The sequence below is a fragment of the Seriola dumerili genome, unplaced genomic scaffold (genome assembly GCF_002260705.1).
Source record: "Seriola dumerili isolate Sdu_G_001 unplaced genomic scaffold, Sdu_1.0 BDQW01004066.1, whole genome shotgun sequence".
Taxonomy (NCBI): domain Eukaryota; kingdom Metazoa; phylum Chordata; class Actinopteri; order Carangiformes; family Carangidae; genus Seriola; species Seriola dumerili.
Genome location: NW_019178321.1, coordinates 12,130 through 26,871, shown reverse-complemented (window position 1 = coordinate 26,871; position 14,742 = coordinate 12,130). Strand labels below are relative to the sequence as shown.

The 14,742-nt window shown below is 40.9% G+C and overlaps 1 pseudogene; it reads left to right on the top strand.

The window, feature by feature from the left end:
• The first annotated feature begins 567 nt into the window (after positions 1-567).
• Positions 568-6,902, top strand: LOC111239684 (annotated as a pseudogene).
• Positions 6,903-14,742: the final 7,840 nt, after the last annotated feature.

The window sequence follows — 14,742 nt, the reverse complement described above, 5'->3', positions numbered from 1 at the left end:
CCTATCAATGTTAAGAGACATGCATATCAGCCTGTTTTTAGCAGGAAAAGCAGTTTTGTAAATATTTGTATTGTAAAAATCTGTTTTTTAACATTAACATAACAAAGAAACAGTAATGTGTATGCTCTGTATGAATAGTGTAGAGTTCCTCTTTAAGCCTAAATGTTTTCTAACTACTTCAGCTTTGAAGTAGTTAGAAGGCACATTTGACAGAGCTACTGGTTTGATGTTTTCTCCCTCTTGCTATGCTAAGCTAAACTTGTCTAGGAGCTAACTCCTAGCATTCCTACAGAAGCCCAGTGTTCATGTTATTGTAAATGATGTTTTGACCTGTCATTGGACCCTGCAGTGGGTGTCAGGCTGTGTTGTCATGAATCTACTGAGCCCCTGACACATGACACCTTCTCTAACCCTGAGGTCATTTCAAACTGCTTTTAAATTTTTCTAATTTAGTTTCAGGGAGACGGCTGCCAGTATTCTGAAAATATACACTGTTTTAAAATATTATAGCATCGTTTATCTATTTAGATTTTTCCACTTAAATATTGCGTGCCATTTTGAATCAACATGGGAAACGGTTTGTCCTGTATTTCCGGTTGCCTTGAACGCAGCATCATCCCACCCGAATTCAACTTCTTACGGCTAGTACCTGCCTGCCCATAGCAACTCCTCCATGACAAGGCAAAAACTGAATTTTTGATTTTTTTTGACCATGTACTAATAAGGAAAACTGAAATATCACAGTGACATAAGTATTCAGACACTTTACTCAGTACTTAGTTGAAGCACCTTTGGCACACCTGGATTTGGGGATTTTCTGCCATTCCTCTCTGCAGATCCTCTCAAGCTCTGTCAGGTTGGATGGGGACCGTTGGAGGACTGTCATCATTGTCTTGGCTGTTTGCTTAGGGTCATTATCCTGTTGGAAGGAGAACCTTTGACCCTCCTGAGCACTCTAGACCAGGTTTTCAGTCGTTGTTTTCAAGCAGGTCTCAGATTTCCTCTGACCATGTGACCCAAATCAGTCTGTCTTTAGGAGCAGCCGCTCCACTGAAACGAGAATTTTGTGTTTCTTGGTGTTTTGTGTCCTGTTCTGTAAAACTATTAAAATAAATGTGAAAAATCAAATACTAGAAAAAAAGAAGACCACAGATTAACACGTAAATCATGAGCACATGAATCTAAAATTGTGCATAACACAATGCACATTTTTTTAAGATCGTCTTTCCAGTGGAGATATCATCTGTACATCACTCTTAACTAACTCTGTCTGTGTCTCAGGTGTTCACATTTTACAGTGGATGGGCAGCTGTGAATGGGACGATGAGACTGGAGAAGTTTTTGGTTTTTTGCAGTTTGGTTATGATGGAGAAGATTTCTTGTCATTGGACCTGAACACACTGACATGGGTCGCTCCGAAATCACAGGCTGTTGTCACCAAACTGACATGGGATGCTGACAAAGCAAGAATAAAGTGCAACAAGAACTTCTTAACTCTGGTTTGTCTGGTTTGGCTGAAGAAGTATGTGAACTATGGGAAGAGCTTTTTGCAGACAACAGGTAGAATCACATGACCTGATGTAGTTTCATGAACACAACAATATTCATATAGACTACTCAGACTGAATTACCAGTGTATCATCACTCCTCTCAGTCTGACTTTACCTTCTTTTTGGCCGTTTTCTGTGGCAGTAACCAATGCTCATCAATCAGTGGAGACTGACTTGTTTGGGGCTCTGTCATCACATCTATGACTATAAAGAGACTGTGTGGCAGTTGTGCAGCAAATCACTTACACTGAGCATGTGCAAGCCATTGTAAACAGGAAGCAGACTGTCTTCTCTGCAGTTGATTAGTTGCAAAAAATGCTACGAATGAGGAACAGCAAAGTCAGCTGCAGTGTTAAAATGCAGAGTTTACCTGCTCAACAGCTGCGAGCAAAGCTTCTTGGCAGTGCCTGACTCCGCCCCTAACTCCCAGCTAATCCATACAAATGGAAAAAGAGGTGGGATGTGTGTGGACCTGAGACTTTGGTGCATGCCGGTTTGTGGCAAGCATACGCTCACCCACCTGTCACTCAAAGAAGCCACGCCCTCAATTATGCAGAACTTAAAGCCTTAATAAAATATAAACAGGTGAGTTGTATAAAGATTCCCCCTCCGTACAGTCGTTATGAAGGAGGAAAGTTGGGCATTTTAACATGGGAGTCTATTGGACTCTTCTCACTTTTGGAGCCAGACTCTAGTGGTCATTAGAGGAACTGCAGTTTTTTGTGTTGGCTGCATTTTTCAGCTTTGGGGGTTGATGCTTGGTCTGTACATATAGAGAATTTACCTGAAAGAAAAGTTGGTTTCATGTTGTGATTCTAACTTATCTATTGTGTCCTGAGTTCACTTCAGCAAACACATGTACAGATCATACATAGATCATGTTGGGATCGGAAACAAATCTTTTGGGTATTTTTTTTGCGTATGAGTTGCATCAAAGTCTATATTATTAGCAACATTATTAGGAGCATGGCTCTAGAGATGACAATGTCAGTCATTCAGTCACAGTTTTTACTCTGTTTATCTTGATGTCTCCCTGTTAAATTTCTTCATCTTTCTCTACCCCCTTCACCCTCTCTCACCTCCTCTATTTCCATTGTCTCTCACTCTCTCTCTCTCTCTCCCTCTCTCTCCCTCTCGCTCTCTCCCTCTCTCTCTCTCTCCCTCTCTCTCTCTCTTTCTCTGCTCTCTGCTCTCCTCCGTCTCTCTCCTCTCTCTCTCCTCTCTCTGCTCCGATTCCTCCTCTCTCTCTTCTCTCTCTCCCTCCTTCTTCCTCTCCCTCTCTCTCTCTCGTCTGCTCTCTCTCTCTCTCTCCTCTTCTCTTTCTCGTCTCTCCCTCTCTCTCTATCTCCTCTCCCTCTCTCTCTCTCTCCCTCTCTCTCTCTCTCTTCTCTCTCTTTCGCCTCTCCTTCCCCTCCTCTCCCCTCTCCTCTCCTCTCTCTGCTCTCCCCTCTCCCTCTCTCTCTCCTCTCTCTCTCCTCTCTCCTCTCTCTTCCCTCTCTCTCTCCCTCTTCTCTCCCTCCGCTTCTCTCTCTCTCTCTCTCTCTCTCTCTCTCTCTCCTCTCTCTCTCTCTCTCTCTCTCTCTCTCTCTCTCTCTCTCTCTCTCTCCCTCCAGAGCTTCCCTCAGTGTCTCTCCTCCAGAAGACTCCCTCCTCTCCAGTCAGCTGCCACGCTACAGGTTTCTTCCCTCACAGAGCTGTGATGTTCTGGAGGAAAGATGGAGAGGATCTTTATGAGGACGTGGACCAAGGAGAGATCCTCCCCAACCATGATGAAACCTTCCAGATGAGAGTTGACCTGAACATTTCATCAGTCACACCTGAAGACTGGAGATAAACCCATTCATGTTCCTCGCCCCAGGATCACTGGTCAGATTACCAGCAGATTCTGTCTGATTTTCTTAAAGCTTTTAAACATTTTACAGAACATGTTGTTTTCACCATCAAATAACAGGTTTGTTCTGCCTGTCCACTCTTTACTTCACCCAGAAAACACAGAACAGCCAGTGGTGAAACCTACACAACATGATTTGATTCTGCTCTTACAGCTCCTGACAGCGACTCTGAGCTCTCTGAAAAACTGAATCCAGAAACCTGACAAACACTCAGTGAGCTCACATGGGAGGGAAAAAGTCAACACTATATGTGCCCCATAATAATACACCTACAAATGTTTAAATGTTGTTTTCCTGCAATGAGTGATGTAGCTTCATATGAAATAAGTGAAATGAAGAGAAAAAACAAACTCCAATCGGATGCTATTGAAGTTATCATTTATTGATTTAATGATATTGTCTGATTTTTTCATGATAAAAGTAAATACAGCTGAAATCACAACACAGTCTTTGTCTTTAACTCATGTGCTTGGGGATTTTGTGAGATCATGTTGTGATAAAATCAGGGTTTTAGCAGCAGAGTTTCGGTGACTATTTCAGACTCGTTCCACTGTCTGACAATAGAAACAGAAAAACACGTGATAGAGAACAGCTTTTCTGTGAATTAGACTGTTTTAAAATACTGTATATGTGAGCCCAGAGAGGAGGAGAGAACAGGACAGGATGACATCAGTCCTTTAACAGGTTCCACAAGTGTTTTCAACTATGTCCTCAGTTTTAATGATGTTCACACTGACCATTTGTTGTTATAAGTTATAAGTTATGACCTAGTCTTGTTTTTATGAGTTTTGCATGATACACTATGACTGTAGAATAACTCCATCAGCTACAAGTTTCTTTAAACACACTGAATACAGTGGCAGAAATCTCCTCTCACAATGTGTTATAGAAAGCATCTTTTTTCTTTGGTACATAATTTAAAAAACTTTATCATAGCAGAGGGATTGCTACCTGCTAACTGATTAGTCAGACTGGTGGAACCAGATACACAGTGATGGTACTTGGACTGATAAGTGGGACGTTCATATGATGTTGTCTTTGAACCAGTTGGACCAGCCCATGTGGGCTGATCATGTAGATATGAGGCAGAGGCAGCGACCGCAGAGTATCTGCTCTTTGACTGAATGAGAGAAGGATTTAAAAGCAGCTTAAAGCAACATTAGCTCAGGGTTAGAGAAGGTGTCGTCTGTCAGAGGCTCAGTAGATTCATGACAACACAGACTGACACCCACTGCAGCGTCTCATGAGAGATCAAAGATCATTTAACAGATGAACTGGTCAGTGACCAGTCATCTACTGTATCAAATATCAAATGGGTCAGAACAAAGAAGACCAGGCCATAGACAGACACATATTTTCTGTATTAACAGCAAGATCAAACACATTTAAACCAGCCTAGATGATAAGATACAGTATCATCCCCAAAATGAACAAACAGACATGGAGCCATTTCATTCATCACTTCCATCAGAACTTTATTCATCAAAGACAGATACACACATATACATATTTCAACAACTTGAAATAAAAGCAACAGAAATAAACTGATTGTAACAGCAGCTCAGAGAAAGTGTTTTTATTATTAAATTATTAAAGTAGATTAACAGGTTACAGCGCAGATGATTAACATTCCTGGTTAAATGTCTAATCATGACGTCTGATATCTGGTGTAATCAATGATTAAACATCATTCAAGCCTTGATCTACTTCACAGATCAGAGATCATCTCTAATCATCAGCATCAGGAGAACTGACACACACTTTCCAAAACCCTTTAACCACAGCACATGGATATTTACACTGTGAACTAATGCCACTGTAACTTCACTGCAGTCGACTTTCCTCTTCTGATCTTCTTTGTTAACATTTTATGACAAAGACGATCTGGTCCCAAAAGTAAAACTGAGGGAAGAATGTCTCTTTAAATCTTAACAGCATTTACATGTAAAATACAGGATGAAAATACAGTCTCTGTGCTGCAGCTACTTGGTCATCACCACCCACCTTGGTTTACCGTTTGACAGCTCCTTCTGTTGCTCACACTGTCCCTCCTGCCTGGTCCATGATGCACTACAGTGCTGGAGGTCTGACCCCGGTTTGGTGGCTGCTCTGCGGGGCGTGTACACGTCTCATACTTTGTGTTGTACCTTGCTCCTCTCCTTCAGGGAACACAAGTTATTGTCCTGACATTTCCTTTTGTTTCACACTGCAAATGTAAATTTACATTTTATGGTTTTATAATTCCACCATTAGAAAATATCAGATGTGTTGTTCTTTCCTTTGGTGCTGATGTTTCACTTTTCAATATTGTGTCCAAGTTTCAAAAGATTGTCTTTTTTTTCTGAAGTTCACATGTTCATCTGTAGCTGCAGGAATATGAATATTACTTGACTAATCAATACTCTCACAGAGGAGTTTGATGGATGATCAATATCAGTGTCAACTCTGAGCAGTTAGCTCCCAGACAACTTTAGCTTAGCTTAGCATGAGGGAGAAAACAGCAGAGCAGCATCTCTGTTGAAGGTGACCTCTAACAACTTCAGAGCTGGATGACATGTCATTTTTTTACACTGTGCACATGATCACACAGAGACTTGTTGACCTATTATGTTAATACAGAAGAGTTTTTACCCACAATGCACTGCTGTGAAGAACAACTACTTTCCCCGCTCAGAGTAAGTTCATAGATGTTTCTTCTGAAAGCTGATAGGTCAGTTAAGATGAACTCTGTGGCTCCTCCTCAAACATGAAGAAATAGTCTGTTTTTTCCTGATGTGACGTCATGTGTTGTCAAAGTGGTGAAAATGTTTCCTTAATCTGCAGTTTATTCAGCTCTGAGCTTCCATTAAAATCAATCAAATAGCTCCTCCCATCCCTTTCTGACTTGACGTGGTGACGTTGACGTGCCAACACCCCCCTAAGCCCCACCCCCTAAGCAGCTGAATCTTCAGTCTTTTATTCGTCTTCATCCAAACAAGATGGAAAAGTTATTTTTGTTGCTTCTTTTCTGTCTCGGTTCATCAGCAGGTATCAGTCACACCTGAAGACTGGAGGAGGTATGACTGTGTGTTTCAGCTCTTTGGAGTGAAGGAGGAAACATCGTCACCCAACTGGACAAATCAGTGTCAGGACAATAAGGTAAGAGTGAGATCAGAGGTGATGGAGATTGAAAAATACACACTTCTTTCTTTCTTTCTTTCTTTCTTTCTTTCTTTCTTTCTTTCTTTCTTTCTTTCTTCTTTCTTTCTGAAATTTTGATAACATCTGTTGGCACAGTGACATCACTACAAACTAACGTGAGTGGGAAACAAGGTTTCTGGAGTGGAGCTAATTGAAGTGTTGAAGGAAAGCAAAACTACAGTTGTGTCTGACTGAAGTGAATTCTGTTTCCCACTACGATCTCAAACTAAAGTGGACGAAACATGTTCATCTCCATCAGCAATTGGAGACAAATGTGTGAATGTCTGTTCTGGTTCCAGTTGCCCTCTGGAGTTTCCTGCTGCTGCTGTCAGTGGAGTTTTGTTGTAGGACTGCTGTCCTGGCTCTCTGTGACTCTTCATCTCTGGAGAAGGAAACACAATGGTGAGGACAGAGATGTTTTCACTCATGATGAAGGCCACTTTTTACTTCCACTGTTCACTGATCCTCCAGTCATTTTAAAGCCACAGAGGACAAACCGGGGAGCAAGGCAGCAAAGACCTCAACAGATTTGTTTGGTTTTTTGTTTGTAGAGTTGGTTTTCTACATTTATAGTCAAAGCAAAAAATCTGTGAATTTATGGGGATTTCTTCAAAAACAACACGACGTTTCTTTTGTGTCATGAATTCAGTTTTGTTTTATTTTTTGATTGTTATTTTATTTTGACATTGATTTCTCTCTTCTGTGTTTCAGGGTTCAGACCTGCAAACAGTAAGTTTCCCCTCGTATGAATGAAATATAATCATTTTAATCATTCTAATGTTTTATTGTTGAGAAGTGAATGTGTCTGAACATTAACACTCAATCATTCATGTCCAGCCCTGCTTTTCATTATGATGCCTCTTTGTTTCAAATGAAACTACTGTCACTTTTTGTTTGTGCAGCTTCAAGACTCTTGATTCCATGGATGTGCAGCTTCTAACTGAATCACAGTGACTTCTGCATCGTGTCAATACTTGGGCAAGATGTGCAGAAAAGAGAGGAGCTCAGTCATAAAATGTGTTACCAAGAAGATCAGAAGAGGAAAGTCGACTGCAGTGAAGTTAGTGGCATTAGTTCACAGTGTAAATATCCACTGTGCCTGTGGTTAAAGGGTTTTGGAAAGTGTGTGTCAGTTCTCCTGATGCTAGATGATTAGAGATGATCTCTGATCTGTGAAGTAGATCAAGGCTTGAATGATGTTTAATCATCGATTACACCAGATATCAGACGTCATGATTAGACATTATAACCAGGAATGTTAATCATCTGCGCTGTAACTGTTAATCTACTTTAATAATTTATAATAAAAACACTTTCTCTGAGCTGCTGTTACAATCAGTTATATTTCTGTTGGCTTTTATTTCAAGTTGTTGAAATATGTATATGTGTGTATCTGTCTTTTGATGAATAAAGTTCTGATGGAAGTGATGAATGAAATGGCCTCCATGTCCTGTTTGTTCATTTTGGGATGATACTGTATTCTTATCATCTAGGTCTGGTTTAAATGTGTTTGATCTTGCTGTTAATACAGAAAATATGTGTCTGTCTATGGCCTGGTCTTTCTTTGTTCTGACCCATTTGATATTTGATACAGTAGATGACTGGTCACTGACCAGTTCATCTGTTATTAAATTTCTTTGATCTCTCATGAGACGCTGCAGTGGGTGTCAGTCTGTGTTGTCATGAATCTACTGAGCCTCTGACAGACAAGACACCTTCTCTAACCTGAGCTAATGTTGCTTTAAGCCTCTTTTAAATCTCTCTCTCTATTCACGTCAAAGAGCAGATATACTTTGCGGTCGCTGCCTCTGCCTCATTATCTACATGATCAGACCCACATGGGCTGGTCCAACTGGTTCAAAAGACAACATCATAATGAACGTCCCAACTTATCAGTCCAAGTACCATCACTGTGTATCTGGTTCCACCAGTCTGACTAATCAGTTAGCAGGTAGCAATCCCTCTGCTATGATAAAGTTTTTAAATTATGTACCAAAGAAAAAAGATGCTTTCTTATAACACATTGTGAGAGGAGATTTCTGCCACTGTATTCAGTGTGTTTAAAGAAACTTGTAGCTGATGGAGTTATTCTACAGTCATAGTGTATCATGCAAAACTCTAAAAACAAGACTAGGTCATAACTTATAACTTATAACAACAACATGGTCAGTGTGAACATCATTAAAACTGAGGACATAGTTGAAAACACGTTGTGGAACCTGTTAAAGGACTGATGTCAATCCTGTCCTGTTCTCTCCTCCCTCTCTGGGCTCAACATATACAGTATTTTAAAACCAGTCTAATTCACAGAAAAGCTGTCTCTATCACGTTTTTCTGTTCTATTGTCAGACAGTGGAACGAGTCTGAAATAGTCACCGAAACTCTGCTGCTAAAACCCCGTATTTTATCACAATTGATCACGCAACTAAAACGAGCTACACATCAGCCCTCCAATCAAAATCCCCAAGCACATGAGTTAAAAGACAAAGACTGTGTTGTGATTTCAGCTGTATTTACTTTTATCATGAAAAAATCAGACAATATCATTAATCAATAAATAGATAACTTCTAATAGCATCCGATTGGGAGTTGTTTTTTCTTTCATTTCACTTATTTTCATATGAAGCGTACATCACTCATTGCAGGAAAACAACATTTAAACATTTGTAGGTGTATATATTATGGGGGACATATAGTGTTGACTTTTTCCCTCAATGTAGCTCACTGACATGAGTGTTTGTCAGGTTTCTGATTCAGTTTTTCAGAGAGCTCAGAGTCGTTGTCAGGAGCGTGTAAGAGCAGAATTCAAATCATGTTGTGTAGTGTTTCACCACGTGGCTGTTCTGTGTAGTTTTTCTGGGTGAAGTAAAGAGTGGACAGGCAGAACAAACCTTGTTATTTGATGGTGAAAAACAAACAATGTTCTGGTAAAATGTTTAAAAACTTTAAGAAAATCAGACAGAATCATGCTGGTATCTGACCAGTGATCCTGGGGCGAGGAACATGAAATGGGTTTATCTCCAGTCTTCAGGTGTGACATGATGAAATCGTAGTAGGTCAACTCTCATTCTGGAAGGTTTCATCTGGTTGGGGAGGATCTCTCCTTGGTCCGTCCTCATGAAGATCCTCTCCTATCCTTCCGTCCAGAACATCACAGCTCTGTGAGGGAAGAAACCTGTAGCGTGGCCAGCTGACTGGAGAGGAGGGAGTTCTTCTGGAGACGAGAGAATCTGAGGGAACTGGAGAGAGAGAGAGAGAGACGAGAGAGAGAGAGAGAGAGAGAGAAGCGAGAGAGAGGGAGAGAAGAGAGAGATGAGAGAGGAGGAGAGGGAGAGGGATGAGGAGAGAGAGGAGAGGGAGAGGGAGAGCAGAAGAGGAGAGAGGAGGGGAAGAGGAGAGAGGGGAGAGAGAGAGAGAGAGAGAAGGGGAGAGAGGAGAGAGGAGAGAGGAGATAGAGAGAGATGGGAGGAGAGAGAGAAAGAAGAAGGGAGAGAGAGAGAGAGAGCAGGAGGAGAGAGAGCGGAGATGAGAGAGAGAGGGAGAGAGGAGAGAGAGAGAGAGCAGGAGGGAGGGAAGCGCTGAGAGGGAAGATGAGAGAGGAGAGAGTAGGAGGGAGAGAGGAAGAGAGGAGAAAGAGAGAAGGAGAGGAGGAGAGAAGAGAGAGAGGAGGGAGAGAGGAGAGGTGAGACGAGAGGGGAAGAGAAGATGAGGAGTACAGAGAGAGTGAGAGACAATGGAAATAGAGGAGGTGAAGAGAGGGTGAAGGGGTGAGAGAAAGATGAAGAAATTTAAAACAAGGGAGACATCAAAGATAAACAGAGTAAAACTGTGACTGAATGACTGAATCATTGTCATCTCTAGAGCCATGCTCCTAATAATGATGCTAATAAATTAGACTTTGATGCAACTCATACGCAAAAAAAATACCCAAAAGATTTGTTTACCGATCCCAACATGATTCTATGTATGATTCTGTACATGTGTTTGCTGAAGTGAACTCAGGACACATAGATAAGTTAGAATCACAACATGAAAACCAACTTTTCTTTCAGCGTAATTTCTCTATATGTACAGACCAAGCATCAACCACCCAAAGCTGAAAAATGCAGCCAACACAAAAAACTGGCAGTTCCTCTAATGACCACTAGAGTCTGGCTCCAAAAGTGAGAAGAGTCCAATAGACTCCCATGTTAAAATGCCCAACTTTCCTCCTTCAATAACGGACTGTACGGACGGGGGAATCTTTATAAACTCACCTGTTTATATTTTATTAAGCTTTAAGTTCTGCATAATTGAGAGGCGTGGCTTCTTTGAGTGAAGGTGGGCTGAGCGTATGCTTGCCACAAACCGGCATGACCAAAGTCTCAGGTCCACACACATCCCACCTCTTTTTCATTTCGTATGGATTTAGTGGGAGTTAGGGGCGGAGTCAGGCACTGCCAAGAAGCTTTGCTTCGCAGCTGTTGAGCAGGTAAACTCTGCATTTTAACACTGCAGCTGACTTTGCTGTTCGCTCATTCGTTAGCATTTTTGCAACTAATCAACTGCAGAGAAAGACAGTCTGCTTCCTGTTTACAATGGCTTGCACATGCTCAGTGTAAGTGATTTGCTGCACAACTGCCACACAGTCTCTTTATAGTTCATAGATGTGATGACAGAGCCCCAAACAAGTCAGTCTCCACTGATTGATGAGCATGGTTACTGCCACAGAAAACGGCCAAAAAGAAGGTAAAGTCAGACTGAGAGGAGTGATGATACACTGGTAATTCAGTCTGAGTAGTCTATATGAATATTGGTGTGTTCATGAAACTACATAGGTCATGTGATTCTACTGTTGTCTGCAAAAAGCTCTTCCCATAGTTCACATACTTCTTCAGCCAAACCAGACAAACCAGAGTTAAGAAGTTCTTGTTGCACTTTATTCTTTGTTTTGTCCAGCATCCCATGTCAGTTTTGGTGACAACAGCCTGTGATTTCGGAGCGACCCATGTCAGTGTGTTCAGGTCCAATGACAAGAAATCTTCTCATCATAACCAAACTCGCAAAAAAACCAAAAAACTTCTCCAGTCTCATCGTCCCATTCACAGCTGCCCATCCACTGTAAAATGTGAACACCTGAGACACAGACAGAGTTAGTTAAGAGGTGATGTACAGATGTATTCTCCACTGGAAAGACGATCTTAAAAAATGTGCATTGTGTATGCACAATTTTAGATTCATGTGCTCATGATTTACGTGTTAATCTGTGGTCTTCTTTTTTTTCAGTATTTGATTTTCACATTTATTTAATAGTTTTACAGAACAGGACAACAAAAACACCAGAAACCAAAAATTCTCGTTTCAGTGGAGGGCGTGCTCCTAAAGACAAGACTGATTTGGGTCACATGGTCAGAGGAAATCTGAGACCTGCTTGAAAACAACGACTGAAAACCTGGTCTAGAGTGCTCAGGAGGGTCAAAGGTTCTCCTTCCAACAGGATAATGACCCTAAGCAAAACAGCCAAGACAATGATGACAGTCTCCAACGGTCCCCATCCAACCTGAACAGACTTGAGAGGATCTGCAGAGAGGAATGGCAGAAAATCCCCAAATCCAGGTGTGCCAAAGGTGCTTCAACTAAGTACTGAGTAAAGTGTCTGAATACTTATTGTCACTGTGATATTTCAGTTTTCCTTATTAGTACATGGTCAAAAAAAATCAAAAAATTCAGTTTTGCCTTGTCATGGAGGAGTTGCTATGGGCAGGCAGGTACTAGCCGTAAGAAGTTGAATTCGGGTGGGATGATGCTGCGTTCAAGGCAACCGGAAATACAGGACAAACCGTTTCCCATGTTGATTCAAAATGGCACGCAATATTTAAGTGGAAAAATCTAAATAGATAAACGATGCCTATAATATTTTAAAACAGTGTATATTTTCAGAAAATACTGGCAGCCGTTCCCTGAAACTAAATTAGAAAAATTTAAAAGCAGTCTTGAAATGACCTCAGGTTAGAGAAGGTGTCATGTGTTCAGGGGCTCAGTTAGATTTCATGACAACAACAGCCTGACACCCTTGCAGGGTCCAATGACAGGTCAAAACATCATTACTACATAACATGAAACATGGGCTTCTGTAGGAATAGCTAGGAGTTAGCTTCCTAGACAAGTTTAGCTTAGCATAGCACAGGAGGGAGAAAACATTCAAACCAGTAGCTCTGTCAAATGTGCCTTCTAACTACTTCAAAGCTGAAGTAGTTAGAAAACATTTAGCGCTTAAAGAGGAACTCTACACTAACTTCATACAGAGCATACACATTACTGTTTCTTTGTTATGTTAATGTTAAAAAACAGATTTTACAATAAAAATATTTACAAAACTGGCTTTTCTGCTAAAAACAGGCTGATATGCATGTCTCTATAACATTGATAGGTCAGTGAAGCTGAACTCTGTGGCCTGTGATCCTATCATAAACATGTGATCGCCATTTTGCTGTGTGACCCAGGATGTTTTTGTGGGTATCTATGCAGCGAGATAAGTCATATATATAGCAGCAAAGGGAAAACTAAACCAAAATAGAGCAGGTTATAACAGCAAGTGTTCATTACAGGACTTTAGCAGGTAGACAAGTACAGGCAGATCAGAATAGAGCCTCAGTTAGGACAAAAACAGGTAACACACTTCACTTGAAACACACAGGACCTGTAAAAAAATGTCCCGCTTCATGTTCCACATGTGAGAGCTGACAACAACAAACAATCCTGTTAAACTTCCTGTTCACCTGTAAGTATTAAACCAGGAAACATCATGGACCGAAGCAAAACTTCACATCAGCTGATTCTCAGCTCTTCAGCTCTACTTGTTTTTCAGTCCAAGATGAAATTATTTTTGTTGCTCCTCTTCTGTCTATGTTTCATCTCAGGTAAGAAAACATTTTAAATCTTTCAAGCTCTTTCGCTGGCAGAAAACAGTTTCATTTTCTGTCCACTGACAGTGATAATCAACAGAGCAAATACATGACATTTCTTTGTAGACTTTATAGACTGGCTGAAAATCTGAACACCTTCTTTGTCCCACAGTGAAACACTCAATGACGTTTTTCATCTCTGAGTCTTCTGGAGTAACAAACCTCCCTGAGTTTGTTGCTGCTGGACAGATTGATGACATCACAGTGCGTTACTGCGACACCAACACAAAGTAGTAGTAACAAAAACAGGACTGGCTGAAAATGATTTTCATCATCTACCCTCTCAAGAACTTCTGCAGTACAACACACGAGAGTGTTCTGAGAGTATGCCTGAGCTCTTCAAAGCATAGTTGATTCCTTACATGCAGCTCTTCAACCATAGTGGAGGTAGGTTACAATATGTATGTGCATGCTTTCATTATAAAGTGATAAAGTGACTCTCTATGGTGACAGGAAATAAATAAATTACATTGAGTGTGTGTGTATGTGGTGTGTGTGTGTTGTGTGTGTGTGTGCTGTGTGTGTTGTGTGTGTGTGTGTGGTGTGTGTGTGTGTGTTAAAACAAATCCATTAAAAAGGAACTAGAATTAGCACCTTGCAGTTGTGTGCCTCTGCCATTAATTCATGTGTCCATTTAGTTCATTGTTGATAATATTAAAAACAGATATCAGTGGGGCAGAAAAAGTATTTTAGTCAGCCACGAATTGTGAAAGTTCTCTCCACTTAAAAAGATGGAGGCCTCTAATTTTCATCATAGGTACACTTCAACTTATGAGAGACAAATGAGAAAACAAAAAAAAAATCCAGAAAATCACATTGTCTGATTTTTAAAGAATTTATTTGCAAATATATGCGTGAAAATAAGTATTTGGTCAATAACAAAAGTTCATCTCAATACTTTGTTATGTACCCTTTGTTGGCAATGACAGAGGTCAAATGTTTTCTTTAAGTCTTCACAAAGGTTTTCACACTGTTGCTGGTATTTTGGCCCATTCCTCGATGCAGATCTTCCTCTAGAGCAGTGATGTTTTGGGCTGTCGCTGGGCAACACGGACTTTCAACTCCCTCCAAAGATTTTCTATGTGGTTGAGATCTGGAGACTGGCTAGGCCACTCCAGGACCTTGAAATGCTTCTTACGAAGCCACTCTTCGTTGCCCGGCGCGGTGTGTTTTCGG